This window comes from Canis aureus, chromosome 3, assembly GCF_053574225.1.
Source record: "Canis aureus isolate CA01 chromosome 3, VMU_Caureus_v.1.0, whole genome shotgun sequence".
In the NCBI taxonomy this organism is placed as follows: domain Eukaryota; kingdom Metazoa; phylum Chordata; class Mammalia; order Carnivora; family Canidae; genus Canis; species Canis aureus.
Window position 1 is genome coordinate 19,148,766 of NC_135613.1, and position 20,225 is coordinate 19,168,990.

The 20,225-nt window shown below is 38.3% G+C and overlaps 1 protein-coding gene across 1 annotated transcript in view; it reads left to right on the forward strand.

Moving 5' to 3' along the window:
• The first annotated feature begins 2,399 nt into the window (after nucleotides 1-2,399).
• LOC144310237 (uncharacterized) overlaps nucleotides 2,400-20,225 on the forward strand; it is a 331,034-nt gene continuing 313,208 nt past the window's right edge. The window contains exons 1-2 of the mRNA XM_077890999.1: nucleotides 2,400-2,461; nucleotides 2,589-2,669. The gene's annotated coding sequence lies outside the window, so the exon portion shown is untranslated. The remainder of the gene's footprint in view (nucleotides 2,462-2,588; nucleotides 2,670-20,225) is intronic.

Genomic DNA, 20,225 nt, shown 5'->3' on the forward strand with positions numbered 1-20,225 from the left:
GGCAGATGCTCAACCACTGATCCCCCAAGCATCCAACTCTTGATTTCAGCTCAAGTCATGATCTCAGGGTCGTGAGATCAGGGGGCTCCTCACTCAGTGGGAAATGTCCTTAGGATTTTCTCCTTCTCCCTCTGCTCCTCTCCACCAATCAGGTGCACACATGTTCTCTCTCTCAAATCAATCAGTCAATCTTTAAAAAAAAATACTCATTCAAATATAAGGGATAAAATTAATACCTCATTTGATTTATGAAATATAATACAATTTATAGAAGAGAAAAAAGAAAGTATTCAATTTGTTTATTCCTTAAAGACAAGAAAACTAAAGTATCATTAAAACAAGGTCATTTTTTATACTTATTAGTAAAGCAAAAAATGATAATGTCCAGTGCTGATAAAATTATAATGAAAAGAGTACATTGGTAAAATCCTTTTGAAATGTGATATGACACAATAGAACTAAAACCTTAAGATGATTCCTTTCTTCTCACCTGTGATTCCATATCCTAAGGAAAGAATCCATCAGAAGAAAAGAAAGTATATGTTTCAGAATGTTTATTTCTACTTGTCTATAATAGTGGAAAATTGGGGGGTAGGTAAGCAAACGATACTAGATCACCTCAACCTATAATTATGTAGCCATTAAAGTGGTAATTAGGAAGATTACACAGAAAAATGTCTAAGGCATATTAAGTGGAAAAGAAGAATGCAAAATTTCAAGTGCATTTTGATTACAACAATATGAAACTATATATGCAGACAAAGACTGGAAGGGAGTATATGAAAAAAGATAAAAGCTATGTAAAAGGTGGAGGATTATGAGTGATTTGGTGTCTTTGTTTTACAAATTTCAAGAGATTAGATCAGGGTAGTCAGGAAGGATCATATGCATATATCTCCTCTCCTACCCAAAGTCTCATGAAATGTAAGAAATATGAGAAAAGAAGTTAAATTTATAGTCATCTCTGAAAACCTGAAGGAGCATGAAATGAACTAAGTAATCTGTGGACTTTGGGTGATTGTAAATTCATCCTTGGTAAAAGATGCAACATTCAGGTGAGTGCTAGTGATAATGGAGAGGTTATGCATGTGTGGCAGTGGAGGGTATATGAGAAATCTGTGTACTATCTCTAAATTTTGGTGTAAACCTGAAAATGCTCCAAAACAGTTAAGTCTTAAAAAAAAAAAAAGGAAGTAGAGCTGTGTTTAGACATGGTCTTTAGGATGGTGTTGTAGTAAGTTGTAGCATAAGTAGTATGGTCTTATCCCCTTTGTGTAAAGAAAGTGTTCACATACATAAGTAAACCCATGCAAAAATGATAGGAAGAGCACCCTACAAGGGAGTATGGAATGGGATCACTCATGTTCTAAAATATGTAATTTTGTATGTTTGAATCTTCCACAGGATGAACATATCCCCATATTCAGTATGTAAAACAAATTGAAATGAGAAAAGAAATGACAGAATTTTACTAATTTGTTACCTTTCTACTGTTAAGAATATAAAGTAATATTTTTTTCTATCTATGATGAAAAATGGGAATTTACAAATCATGAGAGTGCCTGAACACGTCCCTTCACAAAAGGCATCTTTAATACTGGCTCCCATTTCCATATAGGTTGGGCTACTTTTTGGGAGCATGGTCTCCAAAGCAGTTTCTTACATCTGTCAGGACTTCCTCATTGGCTCTCCAACCATGTGTTAGAGCTAAGGGGCCTTCAGTTGCCAAGTGCAGGCTGGCAGCTGGCAGCATAGGCTCAAAGGCAGTCTGATGTCCTAATCAGGGTGCTTTGCCTGTAGCACTGGTATTTCAGAAACATTGACAGCCGAGGAGAAAGCCGCAGATAAGCAGCATATCACTGGCCAGAATGGGCTTTCCTATTTTTCGGATTAAATTGAAACATATGCCCAATTGTGAATTTTAAATAGTGTTATCAGAATGTTTGACAGCTCATCCAGGAATATAATATGGTTCTATTGAGGAGGCAGAAGCTTTAATCCAAATCTCAAAGTTTCCCTTTATGCATTGGTAAGCAAGGGGTTATAGGTATAGCTTCTGTATGCCTGGGACTGGTGTATGTACACATGTGTGCCTGTGTGTATGTGCATGCACACTGTCATATGTGTACGTGCATGTGCATGTGTGTGTATGTTACAGCCCCAATCTAAAATATTTAATGCTGTTTTCCTTGAGAACCAGGAAAATATCCCCCAAAGATAAACTTTTGGCATCCAAGCTACATTCTCAAGGTGATGCTGGGCAGGATCGAGGGTTAGTGGGCAGGTGTGCTGGAGAAAGCCCTCCCAGAATTTTTGGGAGGAAATTCTGTTGGCAGTTATGCTGCTTAATGATTTAGAATTCCCATTCTAACCATGCATCATCCATCCATCCACTCAGCAAGGACATTTGTTAAAGAAGAAAGCCACAAAGACATGTAGATTACTGAATGTAGAAAGCAATGTAAGTATCAAACTTTCATGGAATTATTTTTGAAAATGGTTCCTTTCTGTGAATCTTTTAAATGTTAATTTTAACATGGTTTTTAAATAACTGATGTATTTATGGCTATAATTTTGTCTTCTTGAAGGGAATAGCTCGGATCATCAAGACGTTGCCAGTTTATACATCCTGTGCAAGATGTGTGGGGCTGAGACAACTGTCAAAGGAGGTGTGTGTGTGTGTGTGTGTGTGTGTGTGTGGTTGCAGTTATGTGTATGTGTGGTTGTGGTTGTGTCTATATGATTGTGGTTGTGTGTGTTGTGTGTGTGTGTGGTTGTGGTTATGTGTGTGTGAGTTTGCAGTTATGCATATGTCTGGTTGTGTGATTGTGTGTATATGGTTGTGGTTGTGCATGTGTGTGGTGTGTGTGTGGTTGTGTATGTGTGTGGGCGCTTGCAGTTATGTGTATGTGTGGTTTTGTGATTGTGTGTTTATGGTTGTGGTTGTATATGTGGTTGTGCATGTGTGGTGTTGTGTATTGTGGTGTATGTGTGTGGTTGTGTGTATGTGTGTGTCATGAGGATAAGAAAGACCAGGATTAGATAAGATCCACAGTAAGAGTCTCCATTTTTCCCTCTTTCTTCCCCCCACCCCTTTTTCCTTTTCTCTCTTCTCCTTGCTATTTCTGCCTTCTCTTTTCTCTTCCCCATTTTATTCTATCTCCCTTTTTCACATCTACTATTCTTTTCCTTTTCCCTGCCATCTCTTTTATACGCAGTTATGGGATTTTTTTTTTAGGGTTTTATGCTTTTTGAAAGCAAGTTTAGAAGAACTCATGTGAATTACTAGAGTGCTTCAAATCAGAGTTCTAGGAATGTATCCCAAGTATCTCTGACAGAAAATATTCTTTTTTTTTTTAAGGTTTTATTTATTTATTCATGAGAGACACACACACAGAGAGGCAGAGACGCAGGCAGAGGGAGAAGCAGGCCCCATGCAGGGAGCCTGACATGGGACTCGATCCCGGGACTCCAGGATCACACCCTGGGCTGAAGGCAGGCGCTAAACTGCTGAGCCACCCAGGGATCCCCCCAGAAAATATTCTTAAACAATGAGTAAGTTATGTCCATAGGAATCATTATGGGTTTTTTTTGGAAAGAAAAAAAATACTTTTCATCCCAGAAAAATAACGTTTTTACTGGACTTTATTTACTTGAATACAAAGAAATTAAAACATTATAAGCAATTATGACATTCAATAAAGTCTCATATTCTCTGTTCTCCATTTATTTTTTTCTCAAGAAATACCTGAATTCAATTGTGACATTAAATTCTCAAAGTTTACTCATATATTATTAGTGCCTTATTTGAGATTTTGTTTCTGGTTTAAAGCAACAAAGTATTTAGTGTGCACAGATTTTAATTGGCAGCTAGAATGGCCTATTGTCTAAAATTCAGTAACTGAATGCCACACCAGAACATTATAAGACTGTCTAAACTGATCAAAACAAAGATTTCATTATATGTTAGTGTTTGCTGTTGCTCTCTCCGAAGAGGGTGTTGCTCTAGTGAGTTGTTTTGGTTCTTCAGGGAAAAGAAAAAACAAATAGAGTTCAAGATTATTAAATTTTCTGACCTGCTTTTTATGTGAAATGGAGAGAGTAGTAGCACTACTACTTCATAGGTACTCCTACCATTATGAATACAACATATGCAAGAGATGAAGTATGTGAAAAATGCTCTCTAAATATTTGTTATTCAATGCTCAGAACAGAGGTCATGATTCTCAAAGGTTTTGCTCTAAGGTTCATGTTTATGTTTCCAATTTATGGTTTGTTTGAGGCAGCCACGGATGGCCATTGAATTGATGAAACCTTGGTATGTTTATTGAAGATTTTCTGAGAGAATAGTAATATATTCATTTAAAAATTTAAATGTCCATGGTCATTATCTTCAAAGAGTTTCTGGGACTGTGTTTCCAGAGGAGTGCCTGTGCATTATTATTCATCTTCACATTCCTGTTACAGTGCCTGGTTCAAGGTTTATGGTCAGTAAATACTTGTAGCATGACTGGTTCTATAAGACCACTTGCAGAAGAGGATGGTTGTCCAGTCCATTATTAAACAATTAATACTTGGGAATTGAGCACAGAGAGTCCAGAATACTCAAAAGGATCCTTTAAGTCAAATGGAAGCAATGGTAGGAGCAGGTTTTGGAGTGGCTCCTTTTTGTTGTTAGCTTCTATAAACACTCAGATTTTCAGGGCTCTTAGATTCCTCAAACCTGGCTTTGGGGGGGCGGGGTACTTCATATATCCAGTCCTAACTGTTCTCTTTTTACCTTCTTTCTCTTCTTCCTCTCATTCCTGACCTTTCTACTCCCATTTTCTCTTCTTCCCAGGGACCGATTTCTTCTCCCTGGCGTCTGTAGCAGCTTGTCAGCCATGAAATTCCATTTGGCTCTACTCCACAATGCGTAGTGGTGGTAGTAGTGCTGGTGGCAGCTTTTGGTCCCAGCAAATAGACTGTTTATATTGCCAGTGTTGATCTTGTCATGACATGGTCACTATTATGATGTTAATAGAGTTTCTGTCTCTTCTTCCACATTGAGCCATATTACTGAATCCCCCTTCTTTTACCCAAGCTTAACATGCACCATGCCCTAGAAGGAGGATAAAGTTGAGATCAGGCTAGAGAAGAGGAAAAGACCATCCCATCACAAGTAAATGAACACACTAACATTTCTGCACAGAGAATATTCAGTTAAGATCTAGACTTTTGTGCCCTGTACACAAACCACCAGAGCTTATCATTATCAGCAGAAGCTGAAGTTACCAGCACCTTTGAAGTTGAAAGAATGATCTTTTCTGGAAGCTGAAAGTGAAGAGAATGAGCCGTAGTAACTGAGAGTGAGTTGTGAAAGCAGGCAGAGTTCCAGACTCATTGGTCAGTGGTGAAGGGATCAGAAAGTGCTGCCCTGTGGAAGAAGGGCAGGGAAGAGGCCAACCTATGGTGCTGACAACCAGCAGTTGAATTCCCTGAGTTTTTCCTCTTCAGAAGACTTCCCATGAGCAGCACAAATGGGATCCTGACTTCACCCTGCATGGCTGTGGAATCTTAGGCAAGTCTTTTGAGCTCTCTGAATCTGAACTTCTTAACCATAAAATGAGGTAACAGTAGTTGGATAATATCTGCTCTACCTCTTTCATAGGGTTGTTGCAGGTATAAAAAAGGATGAAAATAAATGACCCTAAGAGTTAATCAAGTGCATATCTTAGGTGAGCCAACAGGTCTCACATAGAAAAGGAATTATGGGTCAAAAGTCAGCATTAACACTCATTTGTAGGTCTCTGCAACAAAATGTATATTTTTTCCTATATTGGAAACTTAATCAGTGTATATAAAAATGATATTCATTGTAAGTCCCTTCAATCCAGAATTGAGTCAATATGTTTTGTAATTAATATAGATACAAAGGAAAACTGGATCTTTAAAATATTCAAATTCACTTTATCAAATTGATATTATATCAGATTCAGGTCTCAGACATTAGCTTGTGATGAAGCATTCTTTTTAGACACTCACTGCTGTCTGTGTCAGTGTTTTTAATAATCTCTTACAAATGCAGCCAGGGTAAGCTCATCTCTCAGGATACCTCCCCTCTTCAGTGTAGGCCATGGCCATTAGTGCTTAGGAAGCATGGCTGTGACACAGTCACCAGCTTCCCATTTATTGCTGTCCTTGCCTGTCAGCATTCTGACAGGGTAGCTTTGTCACTCTATGAGCTGGTTCCTTGACTTTAACATGTAGCCACAGTGGCTTACACTAGTCTCCAGACACCTAGAATCTGGCCTAATTAGCAAGGCCACCCACACCTCTCCCAACTTCTTCCCAGGGGCTTCCCACAAAGGCCAACCTTGGAGTGAGGTTAGTACTAGATCCATAGCTTGCAAACCTGGCTTTTGATTCTGGCCACTTGTTATACAGGGAGGGGCCTCAGCATTAAGGAGATGAAAACAAATCTGACTCTCAGGAAAGATAAGAGCCAGAGTTGGTGGGCCCAGAGACAAAGCTAGGTATGGGCAGGGGGAACTGGGCAATAAGGGGAGGAGGTACAGGTGGCAAGTGATTATGACAGGGTTCTGGTGGCAGGAGAGGCAGATAAATGCAATTACCTGTAGACTCATAAATGTGGCTTTCTCGCTGCAGAACTGTGATCCACAAATGGAGGGATGACCAACAGCCTGGACAATGTGCTGGTTCCATCGGTAATATGTAACTTGATAAGGTTTCTTGGAGGCAAACTCAAATGGATTGATAGTGAAATATAATCTTATTAGTAATAAAAGGAACCTGACCATTACTGAGATGTATGCATAATGATTAGTTAAACCTTATGATGATGTACTTAATTCTGATTTAGGAGAGGATATTTCTCCAGGGTAAGAAAGAATGTATGAATATATCAGATTGCTTATTTTCCGTCTTTCAGTTTTGTAGGTAAGAGGATGTTGCATCTAAGTTAAAGGATACCACTGAGCTCATGTTGTTGAAAAGAAGGGGCTATTTCCTTGGTATGGATGGGGTTGGATGGAGTCTCTTTCCACAAATAGAAGACCAACTAATGAAGTCAACAGCATAAAAAGATACCATCAATAATAGATAGATACAGATAAAATATAGTTAGCTCTCAATTGTCTATGTGTGTCTTACCTTTTTGTAAATTAACCTATGGCTAATGAATACTAATCTCTCATGGCTGATTACAGATATGCACAGAATGGAATGCAAAGTTGTTGCTAAGTTAGGTTAAGCCAAATGCAAAAGATGTGAAATTCATATTGAAAGCAATTGTTTACTAACAAATCCATTCTTTATTCAACAAATATTAAAGAACACCTACTGTTTATCATGTACTGGAGAAAATATACAGACTCCTTAAACTCATGGAATGGACACTCCAGTGCAGTGGAGATAACCCTACAGCGAAGAGCAATCAGGCAAAATAGTATCCAATAGAGAGACAGTGCCAGTGATCTCAGATTAACAGCATCAGTGTAACATAGAAGCTTGTTTGAAATGTACATTCTCAGCTCAGATCCACTGTAGATGGACTGAATCAGAAACTGGGGGAGCAGCCTAGGAATTTGTGTTTTAACAAGTTCTCCAGGTGATTCTGATTCTCAGGATTGAGAACTATGACACACTGTGCACAGAAATAACATGGCAAAATGTAGTTGAGAGTGTGCAGGTATTTCATTTGGACTGGGTGGTGAGGGAAGGCCTCTTTGAAGAGCTGACATATAAGTCAAGACCTGAATGTCAGGAAAACCCATCCATGGTTCCAGACAGAGGGAACAGAGAGGACAAAGACCTTATGTTAGGAATGAGTTGGGAATGAGTAAGCACATTTGAGGGGCAGAAAGGTTGGTATGACTTAAGCATAGTGGTCAAGGGGAAGTATGGTTCAAATTATGGTCAGAAGTATAGGCAGGGCTCAGGTGATGGTAGACAAGGTGTCTCAAGTTTAATGGCCTATGAATCACCTGGGGATTCTGTTAAAGTGCAGATTATGATTCAGTAGGTCTGGGGGCGGGGATTGAGATTCTGCATTTTAGCAGAATTGCTAAATTATGGAGAACCTTCTCCATAATGCCACTGCTCTTCACCCATGGACCACACTGGTGGCAAGAGTATAGAATTTTGCAGTCACAAAAGTCAGTCCGATACCAAAGTTCTGTGTGTATGTGTACGGGGTTTGGGGTTATTTGTTTTAAATTCTCTGCTCCTGGCTAATCGAGCTTGAACTTAATTAACACTGGGCATTATTAAAGTGAAGGGGCAGTTGATAGGTTCCGGTTGTAATTGGGACAGTTGGGAGGTTTTTGCAACTAATTTAAATGGGAGGGTAGGGGCACCTGGGTGGCTCAGTGGTTGAGCTCTGCCTTTGGCTCAGGTTATGATCCTGGAGTCTTGGGATCGAGCCCGAATTGGCTCCCCCAGTGAGCCTGCCGTCTCCCTTTGTCTACATCTCTGCCTCTCTCTCTCTGTGTCTCATTAATAAATAAATAAAATTTTTTAAAAGGCGGGGAGGGTAGAGTTTAGTACTTAGTGGCAGAACCTGGGTAGGTGTGGCTTGTCTGAGCCTCAAGAGGGACAGGCTTGCTTACTTCAAAACCCAGCTGTGTCATCCTCCTCCTACTGAGGTCCTGTGCTCTCAGAATTCCTAAACTGACCAATGGAGCCTTTTCCTTATGCTGCCTTTCGTTCAGGGTTTCTCTCACTGTCAACTCCTGCCTCTGTGGCCTTTGGACTATCTAATCCTTTACCTCTCAAGTCCTAGCTTCCCATTTGTGATCCAAATTGTGCATATTTAGGTTTGCTCTCCGCTCATTAACTCTTTCCTGACTACCAAGACCTTGAGATCAGCTGAGGGACATTCCCTCCGGGGGCCAAAGCTGTGGACCTCCAGATGAAGCCCTGTCTCCCAAAACACTGTTTTTCACCCAAATTATTTTGGACCCACTGTGGTAGCCTCATGTTTCCTCATTATATGTTCCTGCCAGATTCAGTGTCCTACCTGTGCTCATGGCATCCGATGATGATATGTCCCTGATTTTTAGTGTCACTGGGGTTGTACTCCCGCCCTGCTATATGACCTTTCCCATCAGCAATCTCAGACTTCCTGGTGGTTAGTTTATTTTAGTTTATTTTATTTTTTGCTCCTCAGCTCTCTGCTGCCCCCTGCTGGGATTCAGGAGCCAGAGCCCTTCGAATTGCTCTACCTTGGAGCTCTTTTGAGGAGTACTGAGTACCCACCCAAGTCCTCTTCCCACATTCATTCTTTCTTTTTCCTGTTTGGCAAACATTAGTGAGGATATTCTATGTGCCAGGAGGTGTACAAGTCCCTGGGATACGAAAGTGGACAAAATGTCCCTATCTCGTAGGAACTCATTGTCTAGAGTAAGACAGAGATAGATAGCAATTAGAACATGTCTTGAGAAAGACCAGATGACAGAAAGACAGAAGAGGGATGGAAATGGGAGAAAAGAAACCTTAGCACTGCTTGGATAAGTCAGTGAGATTTGGCATTTCAGTTGGGTTTTAAAGGATGGTCAGGAGTGGGCAGGTTGCTGGGGTCTTAGATTTATAGACTAGGAGTGATGGAAAGGATACTAGAAATTGCATTTTGGTTCACTTAATAATGAGCCATCCAGAGTGTTAGAGGACAATGCCATAGATCATTTAAATTCATATTATCTTTGCCTTGAGGTTTAAACACTAGGGTCTTTATAGAGTCCTGCTACCTTGTATTTAAGCATACAAATACCCAAGAAAAATAAGCACCAGGATTTTTCTATTTAAAATCAGGTGAAAAACAAAAACAAAAAACCCAAAACAACAGAAACAACAAAAATCTCTTAAAGAAAGAAAGAAATAGGTTTCCATTAATTTCTATATTTTTTGAAACCTGAGAGATTACATGCTCTGCCTCTTCTAGAAGCTGGGAAATATTTTCACTCTTGTATTATTTGGAATTTCTGTGCTATATACCAAATAATACCAGATTATAACAGTAAATACATTATCCCCAGAAAGATGTTTTGTTTTTGCTACAGGCAAAAAAAAAAAAAGAAAAAAAAAATTAGCTCACTAACACTTCGCCCCCCAATTATGCTGTTCTTTCACTAGAGTGCTGCTCATCAAGATAACTGACAATTTCAATTGTTATTTGTAAAAAGTTGACATCCAGGCTGGGCATCTTGCCTGCAGAATGGCACCAGCTGAGGATGAATGGTAAGTTAAGGAGCCTACTTACCTTTCCTCCCTCCCAGCTCCCTCAGCAGGAGGTATAGTAAACAGCATCTGGCTTTGTAACTTCACTGGAGATGCATTGGAGCTCCAAGGAAGTTGAAGTTATTACATTCTTACCTGGATAAAAAATGAAAATGGACAGTCTTCAGCTTATTCTTTAAGAAGCTCATGGCTTGTCATAGAGCATGGCCCTCACCTCACTTCCTTTTATGTCCTCGGTTCCTCTTATAGGATCTAGGTTCTTTTAAATGTTAGAATAATTGAGTTGAATTTTATTGCCCTTTGGACAGAAACAACATCTTTATGGCTTCCTACTTGGTAGTGGTCCTAGAAGAAAGTTTCCTTAGCTGAGTATTCTATGGCACGTGCATAGACTAGTCACAGGACCTATGGAGGGGCCCTGTTTCTCTACACTCACTCACTATGTTCTCTTTTTTGAATCTTCAGGCTGCCCTTAGTTCTTGACACAATCTCTCTAGTATGATTCAGAAAACCACTAACAGCCTTTGCCAGTTCTTCCTTCGGATTCATCTCTTTCCTGGAGTGATTCATTGATAACTGAACTGTGGCAACAAAGATGAGACAGATAGAAAAAGATGTCATGGCATACCGCAGTAAAGCCTATTTGTCCTGGAGTATGAATGCCCAGTGAAAGACGTGTGACAAAAATTGAAGAGAAGACTCTTATGGAAAATCTATACCCTAACTAGAGGGGCAAAATAAGTAAGTCTGAAAGATTGAGCTTTACTACTGAAAGAGCCTCTTACACTTCTACAATAATAGAGTATGGGACTGGAGAGTTTTTAAGAATCATGTATTGAAAATTTGTGTTTTTTTTATTATCAGTGGCATATTTATATTTGTTCAGCCACAAGAAACAGATATTCTGACTTTCAGTGGCTTAAAGAGAATAGGGATTTATTATTATTATTATTATTATTATTATTACACAAAGAAGTCTGGTAGTATTGGCTCAGTGGCTCAAGACCTATCATCACTGCAATTCTCTTGGGCTTTCTCTGTTGACTGTTGCCTCATGGTTGCAAGAAAGGTGCCATAGTACTAGACCTCATGGTTATGCTTAGGGCAGGAAGAGGGGGTGAAAATAGTTTTGGACATGTTTGTGCCTTTTATAGGAAAGCAAAATTCTTCTAGAAGTTCCTCATATGCCTTCCTCTTGTATCGCTCTTTTTTTTTTTTTTAATTTTTTTTCCTCTTGTATCTCTTTAGCCAGAACTGGGCACATAGGGTTTCCCCTAGACAGAAGAGGAGCAAATAAAATGAGGACTGGATCCAGTGCTGCCATGGACAACATAGAGGGGCTATTAGCAAGAAAGAGGTAGAGATGTAGGCATTAACAGTATCTACCATAGATGGAGAAGCATATCAGTACTCAACACTGGTGGACAAAATATTTTTAACAACACCTCAATGTTGGGGTGCCTGGGTAGCTCAGTAGTTGAGTATCTGCCTTTGGCTCAGGTCGTGATCCTGGGGCTCTGGGATCGAGTCCCACGTCAGGCTCCCGCAGGGAGCCTGCTTCTCCTTCTGCCTGTGTCTCTGCCTCTCTCTGTGTCTTTCATGAATAAATAAATAAAATCTTAAAAAACACCTCAATGTTCATATGACACAAGCAAATTAATGCTAGACTATTATGTCAATTATTATGCCCAATGCCCTGGCAGAATGTAAAACAGATATGGGTTACCTGGTTTTGACCAGTCTGGGTACCTGCAGGTTGCCCTGGTAGTCAGGTAGGGTCATCCCAGTGAGGTTTATTTGCATTATGAGAGGCAATATGCATTTTTGCTTGTTACGATTCTAATGCCTAATGGTATTGAGCTCTATAATAGACTCTTGGCATTTGTCCTGTGACTTTCAAGAACCACCTCAGATGTTCAAAAAAATACTCGTGAGCAACAAACTAACATCAAAATTCAGGCACTGCCTCATTCACCACCTAAATGACTAATTCCCACACACTAGCTCACAGTGGGAGTGATTCAAATTAGTGCCTTAGCAAAATTACAAATTGCTACATGTCATGGTCCTCTAGGATCTCTCACAAATCATTAAAACCATGAATGTTAAATTTGCAGATGGAAAAATGCCTACTGTGCATTCTTCAAAATGCTTTCATATCATCAGTGAAATATTGCAGCATAATGACAAGTTTTTGGTATTTAAGAGAATATCAAAATGGCTACAGTTTTGCTATTTTATTTTATTAAGAAGTGATAAAAAGCCATTGTCCTCTTCAACCTATGCCCTCAGACGTTGTTCCACCTGAGAGATGACCAGGCCAAAGGTTGCACTTCCTTTGTCTTATAGGCTTGAATCTGTGTAGGTAGGGTATTTGGGAACCAGAGTCCTGCTTAAAATAATGACTTTGGGATAGCTGGGTTCAGGCCTTAATAGAAGGGAAGGTAGCCTGGAGGTAAAAGAGAAGCGGAATAAGCTGGGTTATCTAGCTCTGAAGAAAGAGAGATGGCCAACATCAAGGAAAGGGCTGAGAGTCTCCCACCTTTCTCTCTGCACTATCCCATAGTCCCTCTCATACTTCCTCCTTTTTTTTTTTTTTTTAACATCCTTCTTCATAGACAGCATTCTGGAAAAAGGAGTATGCTAAGGTACCTGGGTACTTATATCCATACTCATACCTATCTATGTGTATCTACTGATGTTAGACCAACAGAATTGCTGATATAATTATACACTTACAAAAATGGCAAGTTATATCAAAATATGACTGGTATTGCAATCACAAATTTTATTGTCTAAATATAAGATGTACAACAACAGCTTTATAAGAGTGGAAGTCCATGTGTTAATTTAGACATTTGCTTGGTTTTATACACAATGTTCTCTTGAAAATTGGTGGCAAGTGAAATATATAAGACCTAAACAAGATTACATGTGAGTTTTGTTACCAGAGAGCTGAAAAACATTCTCACATCCCTAATCACACCTTGCCTTTTAGGCATTGTCCTCAATGATTCATACATTATGTACATGTTCATAGGGGTGACCAGCTTGAAGTCAATGAGCATCTGATTGAGGCTAATGACATCACTTCCCACAGGTCTAATGATTTCTATCTTTGTCTCAATTGTATTAAGTTAATAAGATCTCTGCTTCTTATCACAGTATCAGCACTTCCATTTTTCTTTTTTCCACTCATTTTTATGACCTAATTAGGAAAAAATACAATAAAATATTCATATAATTGCACAAACATTGCTTTAATCTTAAAAAATGGGATGCATCTGGGCAGGAGTGCTGTTTGAAATAGCCAACCATGTACAGAGGTAAAAAAGTTCTTATTTATGGAGTTAAATCAATAAAGTTTCAATATATGGATTGTTTAGAAGTTGAAGACATGGAAATGAAACACAACCTATCACAATTTTATAGTTGGCCCTCAGGCATAGATTGTGTGTCCAAAGCTGGGACCAGGAGCCAGTACTCCAAATTAGTGTTCTTTAGTTTATTCAGCAAATAGCTTATAGAACACGTATTATATGCAAGATGCTGTTCTAGGTAGTAACGCAGTTTCGTGTGATTCTGACCTAGATTCTGTAGTGACAATCCTCTGATTCCAAGTTGAGTTTCATCTTTGTAACCCCTCTAATGAGATCTTTATCTTTTTGTCTGATGTTTTCTGCAGTGGTGCTGGTTTTGAAAGAAACTATGTGCTTGCAACATGTGCCAACTTAGATTTTTCTATTGTCTAGTAGTAAAAGCCAGGCCATAGAAAAATCCAAAAAAATCCAAAATCTCTATTAATGTGGTTGCATTACCCTGCAATGTAGACTAGGAGCCTTGGAAGAATCTCTTTTGAGTGATAATGACAAATGTTTGCAGATCCTGCAGCCAAGCATTAAAATTTAGCACTCTCAGGTGGTGACCAAATGGCAAGAGAAGTTTTCTCCTGTTGCTCTACCTCTAATCCTAAGGTTGTTTGTGAAGCTGATGGTCTGGTAGAGAAAAAAGCCCCACTGTGTCTTTCATGAAGCGGCATGGAAAGTGAGTTTGCTCTGTAAATAGTCACAGGCTGCGTTTGTAGAAGTAGGCACCAAGGTCAGAGTTTAGTGTGCAGGATGTTTATTAGCATCAATACATTTGAAGGTAGGAGGAAGAAACAGGGTTGAGTAGAGGGAAAACTTGAACTGAGACACGGTCCCAGGAGAACTCCACCTGACTTCATCAGGGAGTTCATATGAACATATGTTATCCATCTGAGTTGACTCTCAATGGATTGAAACGGCTGAGTCTTTACACCGCACCTGTATTAGTCACTGAGTGTGGGCTGCCCCAGGAAGAATGTGCCTTTGGGCAAGGGTGACTCTCTGTAGCTGAGGCATACCCTGATGGAGTTGATAATTGGGGTGACAGTTGTCCCTTGAAGGGGTATATGGCTATGCATCACTGTAAGATAAAGATCTCAGCAGACCAGGAATAGAGAGGAACTGCCTCAACTTGATAAAGAATATTTATGAAAACCTACATCATACTTAACAGTGAGAAATTGGATTCTTTCCCCCTAAGTTTGAGAGCAAGACAAGGATGTTTTTCCTCATTGTATTAGTTAAGTTTCCCCAGAGATATAGAACTGGTAGACTTCATATATATCTAAAAGAAGATTTATAATGAGGACTTGGCTCATGCAGTTATGGAGGCTGAGATGGCCCGTGATCTGCTGTCTACAAGCTGGAGACCCAGAAAAGCTGGTGGTATAATTCAGTCAGAGTCCAAGGGCCCAAGAACCAGAGTTGCTGATAGTGTAAATCTCAATCTGAGAGCCAGAGCAGATGAGATGTTCCAACTCAATCAGTGAAGTGGGGATGAGAGATGGGGTGGGGGAACATAGAGGTGAGTGGGGTGGGATAGGGTGGGGATAAATCCTTCCTTCCATTGCCTTTTGTTCTATTTAGGCTCTCAACTGATTAGATGATGTCCAGTTATGTTGGGGAGGGCCATCTACTTTACTTATTTCACTGATTCAAATGCTGATCTCATCTAGAAATACCCCTCACAAACATCCAGAAATAATGTTTAATCTGGGCACCCTATGCCAGCTAAGTTAATACATACAAATAACCATCACACTGGCCTGCACTATTTAGCATTGTACTAGTAGTCCTTGGTAGTGCAATATGATAAGAAAAGGAAACAAAAGGTAAATGGATTGAGAAGGAAGAAATAAAACTGTCTTTGCTTTCAGACAACATGATTATCTAGAAAATCACTAAGAGTATACCAAAAAACTCCTTAACTAAAAAGTGGTCTAGCAAGGTCACAAGATAGAAGGTAATATATAAAAACTGATTATTTTCCCAAATACCAGAAATGAAAAATTGGAATTTGGAATAAAAAATTGATAATAGGACCTTAAAATGATATACTTAAGTATAAATCTAACAAATATGTATAGAGAGTACATGTGGCAAACTACAAAACTCTGGTTTAAGAAATCAAAGATCTAAATGAATGGATAGATATTCCATGTTTATGGATTAAAAGACTCAATACTGTTAAGATGTGAAATTTTCCTCAGTTGATCTATAGATTGTATGAAATTCTTATCAAAATCTCAGTAAGTTATTTTATGGATATTGAAGAACTGATTCTAAAGTGTATATGGAGAGGCATAAGACGCAGAGTAGCTAACACAATGTTGAAAGAGAAGAACAACCTGATTTTAAGATTTACTATAATGCTACAGTAATCAGGACAGGGTGATAAGGTGAAATAAGATAAATAGATCAGTGGAACAGGATAGAGTGGAGAAATAGACCTATATAAATATAGTCAACTAATCTTTGACAAAAGAACAAAAGCAACTTGATAGAGAAGGACAGTCTTTTCAACAAATGGTACTAGATCTATTGGACATCTGTAGGCATAACAAAAAAACAGAAAAAAAGCCAACGTAGACACAGACCTTGCAGTATTCATGAAAATTAATTCAAAATGGATCATAGAGTTAAATATAAACCACAAAGTGGTAAAGCTTCTATAAGATATGTGACCTTTGATTTGGCAATAGTTTTTAGATAAAAAAAACACCAACAACATGATCCATGAAAGAAAAAAAATTGATAAATTGGACATGATAAGTTTGTTTCAAAATGAACAAATTCTACAAAAGACACTGTAAAGAGAATGAAAAGATAAGCTACAGACTGGGATAAAATATTTACAAAATATATATCTGATTAATGACTTGTATCCAAAACACACAGAAAATCCTTAAAACTCAATAAGAAAAAAAACAACCCAATTAAAAAGTAGGCAAAAATCTAAACAGTCACTTAAATAAAGAATATATATGGATGGTAAATAAGTATATGAAAAGTTGCTACATGGGATGCCTGGGTGGCTCAGTGGTTGAGCCTCTGCCTTTGGCTCAAGTCATGATCTCAGAGTCATGGAATGGAGTCCCTTATCAGGCTCCTTGTGAGGATCCTGCTTCTCCCTCTGCCTATGTCTCTACCTATCTCTCTGTTGTCTCTCATGAATAAAAAAATAAAATCTTAAAAAAAAAAAAAGAAAAGTTGCTAATAAACATCATTTGTCATTAGGGAATTCTAAATTAAAAGAGCAATATGATACCACTATATATCTACTAAAATAGCAAAAAAAAAAAAAAAAACAAAAAACAAAAAAGGAAAAAAAGAAAGAAAGAAAGTCCTAATAGTACCAGTTGCTGGGAAGGATTCAGAAAAAGAAAGCACTCATTTATTTCTGGTGAGAATGCAAAATGGTACTGTCACTTTGGAAGACAGTTTGGCAATTTCTTACAGAGTTAAGCATAGTATTATCATATACTCTAGGGATACAGTCCTAGTTAATTCTGTAACTGATTTGAAAACCTATGTCCACAAAAAAGCCTGCATATGAATTTTTATAGCAGCTTTATTCACAATCGCCCAAACCTGAAAGCAAACAAAATATCCTTCAGTTGTTGAATGGATAAATCATGGTGCATCCATTCAATGGAATATTCCTCAGTGATAAAATGAAATGAGCCACTCAGCGACAAAAAGACATGGGTCAGTCCTAAATGCATATTGCTAAGTGAAGGAAGCCAGTCTAAAAAGGCTACATATTGTTTGATTTCAATTATGTGACATTTTGGAAGAAGTAAAGCCATAAAGACAATAAAAAAATAAGTAGTTGCCAAGGATCTGGGGAGAGGGGAGTGTAGCTTAAGTAGGTGAAGCATAGGAGATTTTTTTAGGGCAATGAAACTATTCTGTATATTATTGTAATTGTGACAAATAATATTTCATAACTCATTGAACTTGACCACAAAGAATGAACCTTAGTGTCTGAAAATTAAAAAAAAAATCATTTAGGAGTCAAGAGGAATTCCAGGATGTAGTACAGATGGTGACAAAACAATCTATCCCTTATAGTATTGCAAATGTATGGAGCAACTTCACTAAAGCAGAGCTGGGGAGGAAAGGAGCTGACCTAAGAAATTTTGGAAATGAGTAGAATCTGTAAAACTAATGGTAAAAAAAGCTGTACATAAGCATTTTATTCTAGTCGTTAAAGTTGTATCTCATGGGAGTCTGGGTTAACAATTCTGATAATGCTATATGTCTATACTGGAATTGAACAAATAAGTGGATGGTGGGAGCCAGGTTTCTTGATACTGGAGTGGAAGTTTACAAATAAGCAAGAGGAAGAGGTTAGAATGATCTATGTGGTAGTGGATTAGAGTTGGAGACATGAGTTTGAACTCATGTTTAGCCTAATTTAGATATGGATAGTCACATATAGATATATTTATAGAAATGTGTATATACTTGAGTTAGTGTACAGATATGTATTTTCTTGCTTATTCGATTACCTGAAAGAGCCTAGCAGCACCCCCTCTCCCTGCCAATAATAATGAGCAGACCCGGTATCTAGATAATGGTTTTTAACACCATTCTCCAGTACAAGAAATCATATCTTCTAAGACTGAGGGCAGGAAATATACCAGATGAGCCTGGGGCATCTTGTAATGCTAGAAAGTAAAAGAATGCTAAACAAACAAACAATCTTCAGCTCCCTACACCCACCTCCCCAGCAGAGTTATGGGGACATGTCAAGGAGGCATAGAAGTTCCAAGGGAAAGAGCTTCCAGTGACCAAAGCTGGAACAATTTGATCAAAAAAACAGCAGTGAATTACAACCCAAAGTATAAAATCAGTATCTATGTATTCATATTGATGTAAATAAGTGATTGAATAAATAAATAAATAGGAGGGGGGAAGAATACAGAAAGATCCTATGCATATTAAATCCAAGTAATTTCTATAGATAATATGCCTAATAATTTCTATAGATAATATGCCTAACTCTTGATTCCCATAGTGTGGGCTGGGCTGTGCATTGTGACTTCTTCCCAAAATAAAGTATGGAGAAGACAGGATGGGGGGACAGTAACTTTACAGTGAAAAATGTGACAGACACAATCTCAGTCAGAAGATTAAACCCAAAATCAACACCAATAACTCATGTTGTGTGTAGACTTGTTATGATGTGATGACAGTGGAGCTTAACCTCTTCAGTCTTCTTCCCCAAACCCCATAACCCTGGTTTACTCATGAGAAAAATATCAGACCAATTGCAGTTGTGGGACATTGTATAAAAAACCTGATGAGCACTTCTTAAAACCATCAAAGTTATCAAAAGCAAGGACATTCTGAGAAAATGTCACAGCCAATAGGAGCCTAAAGAGACACGAAGACTAAATATAATGTGATGTCCTGGATGGGGTCCTGGAACAGTAAAAAGACATTAAGTAAGAACTAAGGTAAACTGAATAAAGTATGGACTTTAATAATAGTATATGATGATTGGTTCATTAATTGTGATAAATGTGCCGTATTAATGGAAGAAATTAATAGTAGGGGGACCATGAGATTTATGGGAACCCTATTAACCCTATTTCACTATTTTTGAAAATTTTCTGTAAATCTAAAACTATTCTAAAATATAAAGTTGATTATCAAAAAATGCATTGTAGGCATTGTGGCAGGGTAAGACATGATGCTATCCTTAAAGATCTCAAGTCTGTGAGTCCATGGGAGTGTGAATATACAGTTTTGTGTTCAAGTTGGGACAACAGATGTGTAAGCAGGAGTCCTTGGAAACCTGTTTTTTTTATTATTATTATTGTTTAATTTTTACTTTAAAATTTTTATTTACTTTTTAAATTTTAAGTAGACTCCATGCCCAACATGGAGCTTAAACTTATAACCCTGAGATCAAAAGTCACATGCTTTATAGACCAAGCCAGCCAGATGCCCCTAAACCTTGGGTTTTAGAATAGTTGTCTGAAGACATCTATCCCACATCCTCTGAAAAAGCCAATGTTCCCCCTAAAATTTCTGGGAATACCTGGTTTGGGATGGTGGTTACCTTCTGATTTCTAGGTCTGATTTCTGTTGCAAGTGAGTTCATGCACTTTCTTCTCCCGATGATGTAAAGGTCAAGAAAGAATTCTTGAGACATTTTTCAGTGCAAAAAAATGTTTCTATTAAAACACAGGGGCAGGACCTATGGGCAGAAAGAGCTGCACTGGGATTGTGAGAAGGGATTGATTATATATACTTTTAAATTGGGGGGTGGGTAGAGATAAAGGAAATTTCCAAAAGGATTCTCATATGTTAAATAAAATATATAGGATCCTGGAGATCTGACTATTGTCAAACTACCCATTGCTTTTTGCCTCTAGCAAAGCATTAACATTAAAGCACTTGTAAGTTCCTTGAGGAGAGTCATATTCTGCTGTCTCAAGTGTTTGTCAATGGGCTGCGAGTTGTAAGGAAATATAATTTTCTTGATACTTCTTTTGCCTTTGTTCTCCTCATCACTACCACTATTCTCTTTACTTATATCTGTGCTGTGGTACTGTTTCCTCCAGCCTGTTTTCCTTCATTTTAGCCCACCCACATGTGTTGCTAGACTTT